Source organism: Phocoena phocoena, chromosome 15 (assembly GCF_963924675.1).
Source record: "Phocoena phocoena chromosome 15, mPhoPho1.1, whole genome shotgun sequence".
Taxonomy (NCBI): domain Eukaryota; kingdom Metazoa; phylum Chordata; class Mammalia; order Artiodactyla; family Phocoenidae; genus Phocoena; species Phocoena phocoena.
This window is the reverse complement of record NC_089233.1, coordinates 80,080,898-80,096,448: the sequence shown is the minus strand read 5'-3', so window position 1 is coordinate 80,096,448 and position 15,551 is coordinate 80,080,898. Positions and strand designations below refer to the sequence as shown.

General features: G+C 40.0%; 1 protein-coding gene across 1 annotated transcript in view; it reads right to left on the bottom strand.

The window, feature by feature from the left end:
* The window catches only part of DOK5 (docking protein 5), a 135,068-nt gene that overhangs the window by 40,798 nt on the left and 78,719 nt on the right, over positions 1-15,551 (bottom strand). The window lies entirely within an intron of this gene.

Here is a 15,551-nt window from a genome sequence, read left to right as displayed (position 1 = left end):
CTGAAAATACTGCATGGTAATCACCTTCTTCCTAACAGTAGGGGAAAGCTTTCCCCACTAGCCATTCTCCTCACCTCCCTCTCTCCCTCTAACTCTTTTATGAACCGTTTCCCTCCCACAAGGGGTATTGGCTCATTGTGTTTCCAAAATGCCATCTCTCATTCAGTTACATCCAGATCCCCTGCTGCACTCCAGGGCTGTGATCCTTGAGTCCTGCAGGAGAGAAGGTTTAGGTGGCTTGGGGCAGAGTATTTACAAGATAAATAACCCTCTCACACTAACTTAGTCTATCTCTTCTGTGTTATACAAAAGAATGTGTCTCCCATCAGTCTTTGCCATCAGTAATGTCATGCCACATCTCCCATCTATTACTCTAAATTCAATAAATGCTTGGCTCAGGAAGTAGGTGAGGAGAGAAGCAAATACTCTCCATGCACATCCTAACCTGATGATTTCACTTCCCTGCTTCTTAACCTCCACCGGCTCTCTTTATAGGATAGTGCAAATTTCGTAGCATGAAATATCACAACAGTTGCTATGGACCAAATGTTTGTGGCCCTCCCAAATTCATATGTTGAAAGCCTACCTCTAAGGGGATGGTATTAAGAGGTGGAGCCTTTGGGGTGATTAGGTCACGAGGGTGGAGCCCTTGTGAATGGGATTAGTGCCCTTAGAAAAGAGGCCCCAGAGAGCTCCCTTGTCCCTTCTACCATGTGAGGACACAGCAAGAAGTCGCCTTCTAGAAACCAGAAAGTGAGTTCTCACCAGACACTGCATCTCCCTGTGACTTGACCTTGGACTTCCCAGCCTCCAGAACTGTGAGAAATACCCGTCTGTTGTTTATCAGCTACCCAATTTATAGTATTTTTGTTGTAGTAACCCAAACAGATAACACTGTTTCCCAAAAGCTGCAAACTCTTTAGTGGCTAAACACTACCTATCTCATTCCCCAACTGCACCAAGTCTCTCAGCGTTTACCAGATGCAACTGTTTATTTTTTGCTTATTTCTGTGCTAATACCACAATATAAACCACTATCATCTTGCCATAACTGCCTACTGGTCTCTCCACTTCTATCCTAACCCCATTCATTGACTGTAAACACAGCATCCAGATGATCTTTTCTTTTTTCTTTTTTTTTTTTTAATGTTTTCTTTTGAAAACCCTAGTCAGCTTTGGGAAGGAAGTAGCTTTGGCGGAAGCAAAGATATTTTGGTGAAAAAGGAAAAAGGAGCCTTAACATGAACAGAGGCGCTTGGAAAAGTGAGGGTTAGGGGGCACAGATGAGTTTTTTAAAATGCAGTTCTGACTCCAGCGTTTCTAGGCATAAAACAGAACATTTCAATGACTTCCCTTTTGCACTTGCAACAAAAGCCCAAATCCTTAGAATGATTATGAAAGCCCCCTGCGGTCCTCCTTATAGCTCTCACCAGGCTCCTCTCTGACACCTTCCCGAGCATCCTATGTCCCGGCCACACTGGCCTTTATTCAGTTCCCAGGAGGCATCACGATTCTCCCGGCACAGAGCCTTCCCCATGGTCTCCTTACTTCACTCCCACTGGCCCTGCTGGTCTTAGTTTAAATCTCATTTACCTGCAGAGCCCCACTGGACAACCCCCCAGCCCCCATCAAATCAACGTCTCAAGGCTCTACGATCCAAGGACATCTTTGCCCTCACAGACCTTGGATGGCTACACGGGTTATGGTTTAGTGCCTGTCTTAGAATAAAAGTTCCATAGGGCAGAAACGGTATCTTTTTTGCTCACCACTTTGCCCCCTGAATGTAACCCAGAGCCTGTCACACAGTGAGGATTCAATGAATGTAGGTGGACTTGAACAAAAGACCAAACTCACCCACAAAGTCACGTGTATGATGCTTCTCCAGGGTGCACGCCTCTCTCTCCTGTCTCTTTTCTCCAGGGAAATTTCACTTTTCCTTCAAGGTTCACTTCCTCTGGGAAAGTTGCCCTGACCTCAGTGTGAATTCATTGTTCCCTCTTTTCTGTTTCCATGTCTGCTGCATGAAGCTGTATTCTATTATCTGTTGTTGTAATTAATCCATTTAGCTCTCCAGCTCCCAGCTAGACATGAGTCACCTATCAGTGACTTACTGGTGAGCTGAATCAATGAAAAACAATCATTTGAGAATCAACATTTATTGAGCCTACACCCTACATTTATACACACTCTGCTTAATATTTTTATATAGAACATCTTATTTGATCTTCATAAAAATCCTATGACTGATATTATTATCAGTATTTTCCAGATGAAGAAACTGGGGATGAGAAAGGTTAAACTCATCTGCCCAAGTCCACAGCTAAAAGATGGCACAAACGAGTTGCGAATGAGGCAAACTGACCCCAAAGCTTCCGCTCTTCACCGTCCAAAACTCTAATAATGACTAACCCTGCAAAAGTTCAGCAGAGAGAATCTTTAACTCCGTAAGTCATCTCCTATCGGAGGACCTCTTTCTTTTCATGGGGGTAGGTTTTATTCTAACCCTCTACTGAGATATTATATAAGATTAGTCCACCCTAGCCTCAAACTCAGCAATGACCTTGAAATATGTCATTTCATTAAACATCCACCAAGGGCAAAGAGGAAGGAATAAGTCACCTGAAAGGGTCAGGAAGTGCAGGGAGAGCTGCATGAGTCCAAACACAATCATCCATTTTGGAAACTGGTTTAGATAATAAGAAACCCCACACCCGTCTCAGGGTGAACGTTTAAGGAGCAGAGGAGCGGGTAGGGTTATGTTTTATGTGTGGAAGGACCATCAGGTTCTGAAGCAACAGTTTCTGTCCCCACCTCAGAACTACATCTCAGTGAGCACGTGTACACACACACACACACACACACACACACACACACACACACACGTATGCTCGCGTGCACACCTTACTTCCAAAAGAATTGCACTCTGCTTGAATTCATGATAGAATCTTCCTCAAAACACACGCTACAGTGACAATTATGAGAATTAACATTTTCAGACATATTTATAAGTCACACAAAAACTTCTATGAGACATTTATTTCCACCATCACTTCATTTTGTAAATGAGAAAAACGAGGCAGGACGTATTTTTTTTAATATTCCTTTCCCAAAGAAATAATTGGCCCCTAAATAATTACTTTTGAAGTAAAGAGAGATTCTGATAAGGTCTCAGATTATCATTTAATATGAGCAGTATCTTAAACGGGGGCAACAACAGTGTAACTGACCATCAAAGGTGACTCTATGGGATCCTCAGCCCTGTCTCAAAGAGGATGAGCTTTCGGGACCACTCGCGTGTAATGATTCAGTTCAACTTCAGTATGCATTTATTGTCTTTTCCTTATGCCTCAGATCACCCAGAGGTTCTTTCTTGCCAAGTTCAAAACTTTTAAGGAAAACGCCCTCCTGGGTTTTATAGATTACATTTACAGTTTTCTAGATTTTATTTTTCTTCCACAGTGCAGGAGAACGGACACACCCTAAACTTTACATGAATTATGCTCTTTGTGTAGAGATTAACAGATAAAATGTAAAAATTTCTTGAAGGTGTAACAGCATCAAGGAGGGAACCACTGAAGCACGATTGCAGGAGAACAACATTCCCTCTTCAAGAATCTTCCTTGCATCCATTCGTTCATCAAAATGTTTAATTCATTGTTTATTTACTATTCATTTACTCATTCATTCATTTATTTATTTGCAAAATTTACTCTGTGTCAAGTACTGTTCTATTCACTAGGGATAAGATACGGAAGCTTTGTGCGCTGTTAGTGGTAATGCAAAATGATGCAGCTGCTGTGGAAAACAGTGTGGAGGTTCCTCAAAAAATTAAAAACAAAACTACCGTGTGGTCCAGCAATCCCACTTTTGGGTATATACTCAAAGGAAATTCAAAGGACCTCAAAGGGATATTTACACTCCTGTGTTTACTGAAGTATTATCTACAATAGCCAAGATATGGCAACAACCTAAATGTCCACTGATAGATGAATAAAGAAAATGTGGTATATACCTGGAACGGGATATTATTCAGCCTTAATAATTTTTCTTTCCCTTGTACTTCTTTTTAACTGTTAATTCCTGTTCATGGCAAACAATACCCGTTTCTATTGATGGTAGTAAGAAAATGTTCTTTTACAGTGAATTTATTTAAACAAAGAAGTGATATGATTTCAAGCAAAAAATTAAGTAAATAAGAGTAGAGGTGATACTGTGACCACAAACAGTTACGAATAAATGACAAATGACTAAAAATTAGGAAAAACACCATCAATCTACTACTCCTAATCTAATACTACTATTATGAAACTGATTTTCATTTCATTTTCTACTGAGTCAACAGTCCAGGTGACAACCAATTGACCTAAAGGTCATAGAGTCACCCAGAACAATTCTCATTTGCTTCCCAGAGGCATGACAGTAAATTTCAATAGAAACTTGGTAAAGATTTGGTGCCCACTTGATATCCCAAAGGTCACCCATCTGAATAGGACCATTTGTTTTCTTTTTGCCTTTTCTGTCCATTTCACAATTGCATGTCCTAAATGAGAGACAACAAAGCATTTCAAGCCTCATAACCAAAATCTGAAATATATCTGAGAATTATGATTTAAAGATCAAAAGAACAGTTCCCAAGAGAGGTCTAACATGAGATCCAGTTACAAATTTTCATTACTAACAGAGGGTTTTGACAGTAAGCAGAAAACAAAAAGAAGTCAAATTGTGTGATTAAAAATGGTATATACATAGAGTTTAAATATTTTGACCTATGCTTTTATATCATCTTCATGCTAAGGGAACAGCTGACCAAGTTAGACAATCAAAATAACTTCTGTTTATTTTCTGGGCTGCTACCTGTCTGGTTACTCTTTCAAATTATTCTGTGGCCTCTCAATCTCTAACCTTCCTTTTCTTTTTCCAGGATATATTTAAGCATCCTGACTCCAGAGATTTTTCTCTTGAAATGGAGTTAAAATCTGCCAAAGAAGACCAGAGACATCCATATGGCTTACTGAAAATGTCAATATTAGGACCTTTGAAATGCTTGATTTTCTCTTGAAATTGGGTGTTTACTTTCAAAAGCCCAGGCTAGCTCTAGGCTTAATCTGACTTTATACATCCTGGGCCCAATTCAATCCTTGGACTGATTCTAAATTCATGGAAGGGGCTTCCCTGGTGACACAGTGGTTGAGAGTCTGCCTGCCGATGCAGGGGACACGGGTTCGTGCCCCGGTCCGGGAAGATCTCACATGCCGCGGAGCGGCTGGGCCCGTGAGCCATGGCCGCTGAGCCTGCGCGTCCGGAGCCTGCGCTCCGCAACGGGAGAGGCCACAGCAGTGAGAGGCCCACGTACCGCAAAAAAAAAAAAAAATTCATGGAAGACAGTGGCTCCTTGAAAATTCTGCTGGTAAGAGATAATGAACACTAAATAGGAGCTTCCCTGATACATAAAATATGTTTATGAGCACAGAGGATGGAAAGATTAAGTAAAGGTAAGACTGGGCAAAAATGATTCTCTCTTTAGAATCTGGAAGTATGTCCAATCAGACCAAAGGCAAATTCTGTACCTCACAGCAACCTTCACTGTCTAGATTGAATTATTTGTTCAAAATCATCCATCGCCTCCTGGCCCTCGTGACTCTTTACTGAGTTTGGACTTGGTCACGCAACTTGCTTTGGCCAACAGAATGTGAGCTGATGTCCTCAAGAAGATGCTTTAACTGTGTGTGTAAGTCAGTTCCACTCTCCTTGAGCTTCAGCCCTCCACTACAATAACAATATCCCCCTCCTTCTTCCTGGATCTCTGAATGCAGGACAGATGGACTGCAACTGAGTCAGATTAATCCAGCTATGCTCAATACACCCACAGCCAACCCAGATCCCTCAGGCGACAAGGGCAGAGGATAAAGATGAGCTGCTATAAGCTACTAAGATTTTGGAACTGTTGCCATAGCAGAAGTTGGCTAATACACCCTCTGTTTGATGTCTTTTTGGCCAAGAATTTTCCTAGAGTTTTTCTCTCAAATCCCACTGTATAACAATATTGCTTCTAGTACAAAGGAGACCACATTTCCTACTCAGATACATAATAATCCACTAGAACATTGGTTATCATTTTTAATTTAGTAGTTGAATCATTTGGTTTTAAAATTTTTTTTCAAAGAAAATCTTACAGTGTCACCATTATATATAAGTAGAACTAGTCTAACTACATGAGGAAAATGAATCCCACCCTACTCCTCAGTTATAAATCCACTTCTCAAGAGCGAAGCCTCCCATCCATCACTTCACACCTCACTTCAATCAACCACAGAATGCTGAATGGCTACAATGTAATACTAAATTCTCAGGGTGATATAACGTCCTCGGCACTATTATTAAACCCATTACAAGGATGAATAGTGAGAATCAGAGAAGTAACTAAATTATGATTTCTCAGGTAGAATGGAAGGGTCGAGCCACACTCAAAGCTAGAACTTCTGGCTTCTATAGATGTATGTTATTTCTAGCAGTACACTCTATAGGGTGTGCTCCTTAAAACATACTATAAGTAAATGAATGAATAAGTGACTGGCTGAATAAATGAGCAAATGAATAAAACTAAAGTTGCAAACAGTTTTGGAAACAATTAAAAGTTATTTCTGCAAGTTGTAAATCATATCTTGAGAGAGGAAAAACGAGAAATGCAAATCTTAATTCCTAAGGAAAAATAAAGTACTTGTCAACTCGAAGACACTCTGAACTAAACTCATCTTTCCTACTTAGACCTTAAAATGCTGAAGAAACTCAGTTTTTCAAAAACCACTTGCTTTTATGTGGGTACACCTGGCACCATGGTTTGCATCCCAAGCTACTGTTCTAGTGAAATTCTGCTTGGGACAAGCAAGGAATCCAAATATCAGGTCCTGTGGATCAAGCACATACAGTAAAAGACAGAAATCTCAAGACCACAGTCCAGTGAATCTTGACACATGTACATACCTGGGCAGCCACCAATGTTTTGATTGACATACAAAACATTTCAGTTAATATCACCACTTCCTGGGTCAGTACTGACCATAGATAAAACCACTACTGTTACCTCCATCACCACTGATTAGTTATGCCTTTTAGAAAACTTTATATAAATGGAATCATATCATATGTATTTTTCTGTGTTTGGTTTCTTTCACCCCATATCGTGTCTATGAGATTCATCCACGCTCGGTGATACTTCGGCATCATGTGAATAAGCTGTTACCCAAACACCTTTCAGAGAGTTGTCTTAGCATCCACTGGAGACTCATCTGCATGAAAATACTATTCTTTTTAATCCAACTGGTTTGTCAACCTAAGTCCATATATCTATGAGTGCCAGAGTCAAGATAGATATTGACCAAGGATGCTTTTACTGTTCCCACCTGCATACTGCTTTTTATTAAAGTAATCTGGAAACACAGGTCATGAATATTACTAGAATCACTGTGATTACTCATTTATTTCAAAAATGTGGACTACTGCCTTTAATCAGGTGAGCAAGTTTATGTAGCATTTACTGCATGTTCAGTTGACAGAGGTGCCCACCATACATCCTTTATGCATTTGGACAGCCTCATCTTCAGTTTTTAATTTAGATTTGTCAGTAGGTGAGCTGGTGTACACAACTGGGTAGCTTACTCAAGAAGGGAACCAAGCCATTTGGGACCTGACCCCATCATCAGTCTCTTTACAGTCATTCCAGAAGGACAGCCAGCTAGCTGTTATCACAACTGCAAGTTCTAACCGTAGTTACTTCGAATCTGAAGAAAATCGTGCACAGGTGAGTATGGTGGTCCATTTAGGTTACGCTTCTAGAGCCTGTTGAGAAGGGATGCTGGCGATTCTTTGTTTCTCAAAGCTTTTGGTGGCATTTGCAGACCACCTTATGGGGGACTTCCAATCTTCCCCTTGCACTGAAGCATCCTCCCTTCAACAGAGACTCCAAGCAGATGGAGAAGGCGGTCCACCTCGCCTTTCCTGCGCCAATGCAGAAAATGACAGAAGGCTACCTTGTTGGTGGTGTGCTTTTCTGGCTCTAGCGTGTGATTACATTGGATGGCACTGCCTGAAAATCAGTCTGAACAAACTTTGATTCACTCTTCTCAAGGTAGAGCCCGACCACGTGTATTCCTCCCACACACTCTGTGCTCCTCTAAGAGAAATGGATCTCTTTCCAATAGCTGGAGGAAATAAAAAGCTGCATGCTGAAGTCTCCACCTAGCTCCCACTTATCTACTGGACAGTTCTTTGGGACTTTCAGAATGTCCCTCCAAATACTTCTCTGCACATACAGCCTATTGTGACGCTAGAGGTCATTATATTGAAGAGACACAAATCTACTGAAACAAAGCCAGTGCACAATTTACTGTTTTCCTTATCTTAAAAGCCCAACTGAAATCCCTCTCATTTCTGTGGTCTTTTCAGTCCCGCCAAGCAAGAACACTTGGGCTTGCTCTTCCTTTGCCTGGAGACACTCTTCCTCTATAGGAAGAGGCCTCACTCCTGCCTTCTTCAGCGACTCACACAACATCTTCTCCTGATGACTGTATTTAAAATTGTAGGGGCTTCCCTGGTGGCGCAGTGGTTAAGAATCTTCCTGCCAATGCAGGGGACACGGGTTCAAGCCCTGGTCCGGGAAGATCCCACATGCTGCGGAGCAACTAAGCCCGAGCGCCACAACTACTGAGCCCGTGTGCCACAACTACCGAAGCCCGCACGCCTAGAGCCCGTGCTCCGCAACGAGAAAAGCCACCGCAATGAGAAGCCTGCACGCAGCAACGAAGACCCAACACAACCAAAAATAAATAAATTAATTTTATTTTAATTTAATTTTAAAAAATAAATAAAATTGCAACACTCTCATCCCACATGCCTATCTCTTTTCCCTGCTTTCATTTCCTCCTTAGCATGTATCAGTCACGCCGACACACTATATATTATACTTTTCCTTTATGCTGGAGTCGAAGCAGGGAGTCACCTGCTTTGTTCTCTGCTGGATCTCCAGTGACCCTCAACACGCACACGTTAAACGAAAGCCCCGCTTCCCAATCACCATCCCCATCGTAAAGACAAGGGGACTGAGGCGCGGTGATGTTGTTACCCTGCCAGGGGCTAGACGATTCCTGACCAGTGACAGAGGCAGGATTTGACTCCAAGCAGGCAGACTCTGAATTACGTGCCAGATCTTGGGTTCTAAGCCCTTCATATGGATTATGTTATTGAACTTTCACATCCTTTCTCACTATGATATTACTCCCATGGTACACAGGAGAGTGTCGAGGTCTACAAAGGTGAATTTGCTCACTCAGCAGGTAAACAGCAGAGCTGGGATTCAAACACAGATGATCCAACGACTCTTTTACTAAACCGCCAACTGCCACCAAATGAACATACAGCAACGAATCAGAGAGGCCATCATTCCTGAGTTAGGCATTGTTATTCCTAAGGTGGGTCGTGAAGGATGAGGGGAAGTTTATGAGGCAGAGAAAGGAAAGATGAATTTCCAGACCAAACAGAGCCTACATATGCACAATCACGAAATTGCAGTTTGGTACATAAAAACCTGGGGAAGAGCGGCGGCGAGGCGGGACAAAGCGTGGAGGGGGAGCCACTGGACTGGGGCTACATCCGAAAAGGCCCCGTGTGATGCCGTCAGGAGTTCACTGTGACTCATGAAGTCTGCAGAGCATACACTAAGAGATTTAAAACAAATAAATGGAAGGGTAACATCTACGCATTAGAAAGATTCTTCTACAGGCCAGTGGTTCTCAGTCTGGTGGAGATCTTGCACCTCCCTCCTTCCCAGGGGAAAAGATGTCACAAAGTCCAGAGATATTTTTGGTTGCCCAAACTGGGAGGTGCTACTGGCATCTAGTGGGTAGAGGCCAGAGATGCTGCTATACATCCTACCGTGAACAGGACTGCCCCACAGCCATAATGTTAACTAACAGTGCAGTGGGTGAAAACCCCATTACAGTAAAAGTAGAGAATGAACGAGGCCGATGCATCATGCAACTAGAGAGTTCTATGCACACAGAGTTGATGAGAACGGCACCGTCTGGAGCTGAGCGGCGAACAGCTGGCTTGGGCATACACGGTGGACTTAACCATGGGGAAGGAAGGGAACATCGTGACCAGAGGGCAGAAATGAGGTCCAGAGAGGCCAGGAGGCAACCAGGTAATAGTTATGACTCTAGCGTAGGTTAGAGTGGGAGGAATGGGAAAACACGGAGAGATTTAAGAACTACTTAATTACCATGCATTTCTTGTTTTCTAGCTTTCTGAGTATCAAAAATCCAAAGTACTATGACTCCCTGAAAGAAAAGAAATATTCAACACTCTCCTAAATTTCTGATAAATCTTGAAGTATGCCATGCAATTAGGAATTCCAAAAGAAGGACTGCCAAATCAATTTGTCTGTTTAAAGCCGTATTCCAGATGTCTTATTCGTCATAAATGATAGTAGTCATTGAAATAAATGTTTAACAGCCAACGATGAACCAAGTGGCCATACTTTAAAAGTTTAGTTTGCTACTGATATAGTTCTGCATTAACAACTTGGAGAACAATTACAAATTACACAGCTCAATTTTCTAAGTGGATTATTTTGTAACTAGACAGAGAAACTGCTGAAATTTTTTCTGGCGTTTCAAGGGAAGATTAATACAATCGGATTTTTAAAAGTACACTCCCTTGAGGAACTGGTATATTCCTGTCAGAATTATGCAAGTCGTCAGCATTGCGTGGGAATATTAAGTATGTTTCTGGTGTGCTGCAAAGTCAAAAGCCATTTAGGAAAACAAGGATTTGATTTCCCATTTTTCCCCTTCTTTTGCTGATGATAATTTACAGATAATGATTTATTTATGTTTACAGAGTGAAATGGAGACCGCTACCTAAAAGGCAATTTTTTCGCCTTGCTTTTGTAGGCTGTATCCCAATTATTTTTCCCCTTGTGGGACTGAATGAATTAAGTGAGCAATTCACTTTGTATATGCAAATTGTGAAGCTCTGCAGAAGCTGCAAATTATTTCATTCTAAAATAAATAAATAAAGCCATTATCCTACGGAAAATGAAGAGGCATAAATCCCTTTAACTTTTGTAGGCTGTCTTTGAAAATAAAAGTCAGGTAAAAGCAATCCATTTCTGGGTCCGTAATGTTTTCTCAAGTACAGGATTAATAAAATAATCCATTACATTATTATTATTGTTATTACATTATTATTATCTGTGAAAAGCACTCTGAAAAGCTCTAATAAACATTTCCATTAAAATTTTGCAAGACTTCTTATAATGTATTCCAAAGTTTTTCATATTGTCTTTCCTAAAAAAAGTACCAGTGGGGGCGTCCCTGGTGGCGCAGTGGTTGAGTCCGCCTGCCGATGCAGGGGACACGGGTTCATGCCCCGGTCCGGGAAGATTCCACATGCCGCGGAGCGGCTGGGCCCGTGAGCCATGGCCGCTGAGCATGCGCGTCCGGAGCCTGTGCTCCGCAACGGGAGAGGCCGCAACAGTGAGAGGCCCGCGTACCACACACACACAAAAAAGTACCAATGGTTTTAATGCAGTGCCAGTAAGCAGCGACAAATGAGGAGAGACATCCCGAGTTCTAATCAAAAGTTGTCAGCATAAAACATTTCTATCCACAAGTCTCCCCTCAGGACCTGGAACACAGCAGTTTAAGCAAACATTTTATAAAAGATTTCTTAAGAAAGAACCAGTCTAGACAGTTATATCCCAGCCCCCATAGAGATGGTTTCATTCTTTCCAAAAATATCTATATGCCCTTGGTCACTTAAAATAAATTGGACTAGCGCCTGTCTGAGGTACAAATTTGGACTGTCTTCCCTGAAGAGTGGAGCTTTATTTGTACACATGAAATAATTTAAATAATCTGTTCATTGTGTCTTCCTTAAAAATAAAAAGCCACGCACACACCAAAGTGTACTTACACTGAAAAGTCTGCATCTGAAATTTACAGAGAGAATGGAGTCTGGGGTGAAGGGCACTTTCCTAAGCTGTCCGTGGGTGTGGGATTTTGGATAATCTATCTGGAGACAACTTGGCAGTAGCTACAAAAATGTTAAAGGTACAGGATATTAGCTGACCATCTCACATCTAAGACTTTCCCTTCCAAAAAGATTAGCATGAGCATATAAAGACAGATGCACAAGGTTTTCACCACAACAGAAATTATATTAGTAAAAAATTATAAACCTTTTTGCCCATCAATTTGGGTATTTTTAAACAGATTGTGGTGTACCAATATTAAAGAGTAGTCTGGAGCTGTTAAACTAATGAGGTGCAGACACTACTTATTGACTTAGAATTATAGTCAAAGCATGAGAGAAAGGGTGTAATTAATGTGACCATTTATTTTATCTCATAAACCAGAATATTTTGAATGTGAAAGAAGTTGTCACTAAAAGTTATATAAAGACTACAGGATTATCAAAACATCCTGGGGAAATCTGTATTTATGGTCTCCTTAAACACAATATGCATAGTATGTAATGAATTACTCTATTTTTGCTTTTAAAATGTGCGAGAATATGCTTCTATTTGTGTAGAGAGTGGAAAGAGTTTGAGGGGTGCACATCAGTCTATTAGTATTTTTTTTTTCTGAAGACAGGGACTAGGGCCAAAGGTAGGATTATTTTCTTTCATTTTACTTCATACACTTCAGAGTTGTTTACATTTGTTACAAGGAAGATGCAGGATATTTATAATTTTTAAAAATGAGTGACAAGAAAAAAAGAAAAAGAAATCTGCAAAAAAGTGTAAAATGAGGTAAGTGGATCTCTATCCTTTGTCAACACAACTTCTTGTGCAGTAACTTACTTGGTCAACAATATCCTGTAGTTTCTCCCACACCCAAAAACCATTTGACTAATTTTTTTACCAACTTGAGAAAACCCACCCTTTTCCTTTTGACATCATTTACAGAGAGCTTCTGTATGTTCTTGGATTATAGTCAAGTGTTTCCACATAAACACAAATGTGAAATCACATAGATCAAGTCCTAGAGATACAGGCTTTTAAGAAATTCATGTAAGAAATACATAAGAATGGGGAGGGAAAAGCATTTATACATTCAATGAACTTTGTAGCTAAGTTTGTTTTTTTCTTATTCTTATTTTCCTATGTGTGTTTCTTGAGATAACTAAGTCAAACAAACTAATAGACCAGTGACAGACTAAACAGATTACATTTTCATAAACCCTCAAAAACCTGAGTTTCTTTCCAAAATGCAAGGAAAGCTAATCATTTCAAATGATTAGTCTAATAATTGTGGGGCAGGAAAAAAAACAATTTAAACTGGATGATTGTTTTATCAGATTATAGGCCAAAAATGACTGGTTTACACACAAGTATTTAATTCAAAAGGGCTTTAAATTTAATCCAAATTAAATGAAATAATCACATATAAACTTAGCAAAACATGTACAGGATATGGAGGTTGAACATTACAAAATGCTGATGAAAGAAGTTTTAAAAATTCAAATAAATGGAGTGACCATGTTTATGAACTGAAAGACTTGACACAGAAAAGATGTCAGTTCTCCCACAATTTGATCTATAGGCTTAATATAATTATTTTCAAAATTCTAACATGGGTTTTCTGTAAGCACAGACAAGCTTCATTTAAAATTTTATGGAAAGGCACTAAAATAGCTAAAACAACCTTTAGAAAAAGAATAAGTGGAAGCAATCATTCAACCCAGTATTAAAGATTAGTATATATTTACAGTAATCAAGAGAATATGATACACAGCTCAATGAGAAAGAAAAGAGAACCCAGATATAGACTTCTGCTAATATGCCCAAATGATTTTTGATAAATGTGCAAAAGTAATTCAGTGGGAAAAAATAAATACTTTTCTTTTTTTTTTTTTTTTTTTTTTTTTTTTTTTTTTTTTTTTTTTGCGGTACACAGGCCTCTCACTGCTGTGGCCTCACCCGTTGCGGAGCACAGGCTCCGGACGCGCAGGCTCAGCGGCCATGGCTCACGGGCCCAGCCACTCCACGGCACGTGGGATCTTCCCGTACCGGGGCACGAACCCGTGTCCCCTGCATCGGCAGGCGGACTCTCAACCACTGCGCCACCAGGGAAGCCCAATACTTTTCTTTTTAAAACAAATTGTATTGGAATAATTGGGCAACCTTAGGTAAAAAGAATGAAACTCAACCTACATCTCACACCTTATACAAAAATTAAACTCAGAATGAATCATGAACTTAAATATATAACTTACAACTATAACATTTTAGAAAAAGAAAATGTTCAGCACCCAAGGCTAGGCAAAGAGTTTTTAGACTTGACAGCAAAAGCATAATCCATAAAAGTAAAAGTTCAAATACTGGACCTCATTAGAATTAAAACTTTTGTTCTGCAAAAGATCCTGTTAAGAGGATAAAAGATAAGCTATGGAAAAGGAAATATTTGCAACAACATACCTGACAGAAGAGTAGAATCTAGACTACATAAAAAATCACCAAAACTCAATGGTTAAAAAAAAATCTATTAAAAATTGGTAAAAATATATGAAGAGATATTTCATCGAAAAAGATATACAGATGGCAATTAAGTGCATGAAAATATGTTAAACACCATTAGCCATTAGGGAATACAAATTAAAACCACAATGAGATATCACCATCAGAATGACTGAAATAAAAATAGTGATACCACCAAATGCTGGTAAAGATGCAGAGACACTGGATCAGTCATTCATTGCTGGTAGGAATGTAAAATCCACAGCCACTCTGTTAAGACAGGTTAGCAATTTCTTATAAAAATAAACATGCAGCCACAATATGATCCAGTAGTTGCACTCTTGGGAGTTTATCCAAGAAAGATAAAAACTTTATCCATAATAATAAAAAATTAGAAACAACTAGTTCTTCAGTGGATGAATGTAAATAAACTGTGGTACTCCATACTATGGAACATTGCTTAACAATAAACAGGGACAGAATATTGAAACACACAACACAGCAACTTGGATGACTCTCAAGGGGATTACATTGCTCATAGCAGCACTATTGAAAATAGCCAAGACATGGAAGGAACTCAAGTGCCCATCAACAGACAACTGGATTAAGAAGATGGGGTGTGCATGTGTACACACGCACACACACACACACACACACACACACACACACACACACACAGTGGAATATTGCACAGCCATAAAAAAGAATGAAATACTGCCATATGCAGCAACATGGACGAACCTAGAGAATATTATGCTTAGTGAAATAAGTCAGAGAAAGACAAATACGGTATGATATCACTTATATGTGGAATCTAAAATAATAATACAAATGAATTTTTATGCAACATAGAAATAGACTCACAGATACAGAAAACAAACTTGTGGTGACCAAAGGAGAGAGGAGAGAGGGGAGAGGGGAGGGACAAATTAGGGGTACGGGATTAACAGATACAAACTACTACATATAAAATAGATAAGCAAGGAGGATATAGCACAGGGAATTACACCCATTATCTTGTAATAACCTATAATGG